The sequence below is a fragment of the Ursus arctos genome, unplaced genomic scaffold, assembly GCF_023065955.2.
Source record: "Ursus arctos isolate Adak ecotype North America unplaced genomic scaffold, UrsArc2.0 scaffold_2, whole genome shotgun sequence".
NCBI classification, from domain to species: Eukaryota; Metazoa; Chordata; class Mammalia; order Carnivora; family Ursidae; genus Ursus; species Ursus arctos.
This window is the reverse complement of record NW_026622874.1, coordinates 82,245,332-82,246,080: the sequence shown is the minus strand read 5'-3', so window position 1 is coordinate 82,246,080 and position 749 is coordinate 82,245,332.

The following is a 749-nucleotide window of genomic DNA, read 5'->3' as shown; positions in this document are numbered from 1 at the left end:
CCTCCTCTGACTAGGTCTAGGACAGCCCATCACAATCCCCCCTCTGCCACTTTGGATTCTCCCGATCCGTATTGTCCAATGAGACAGCTCCTTTTCTCCAGATTCCACCAGCGGTGTCTGGAATCACCCCTGCTTTTGAGCTCCGGCACTTCCCTCTCCCGCCTGCCCGCGGTGTTGCAGAGTTTTCCATTACCTATTTACCTTTCTGCAGAGACTTGGGCTTTAAGCCGGGCGTGACTGCTTCTTGCTTGTTAAGTCCTCGCTATACCATTAGCTCCTTCAGGGTAGAAATAAACTCGCTACCAGAACCGGCGGGAGACACAAATGGATGAATCCGGAAACCGTGGCCGTCCTCACAGCTAACGTCTCTGCTCTCATGAAATTTATATTCTAGGCTGGGGCTACGTAGAAAACAAAAACTAATTTTCGTATGAAAAAATGTTTTGAAGAGTAGGGCTGTGTGTTGAGGGTACTTCTGAGCTGAAACCGGCTTGTTGGGGGTCATGTGACTATCCGGGAGAAGAAAGTTCACTTTTCAACGAGTATTAACCGTGAAATCGCCTTGTGTCAAACACTATGCTAAAGATTAAGGCGTGGTCTTTGCCCTGCAGGAATTTACAGTCTCGTACTCTTGCTACTGTGGCACGGTTGGGAAACCAACAGCGATCAATACAGTTTGGAGTTAGAAATGGCAGAATCTCCATACTGAATCAAAATCCGCATTTTACAAGATTCATATGCACATTAAA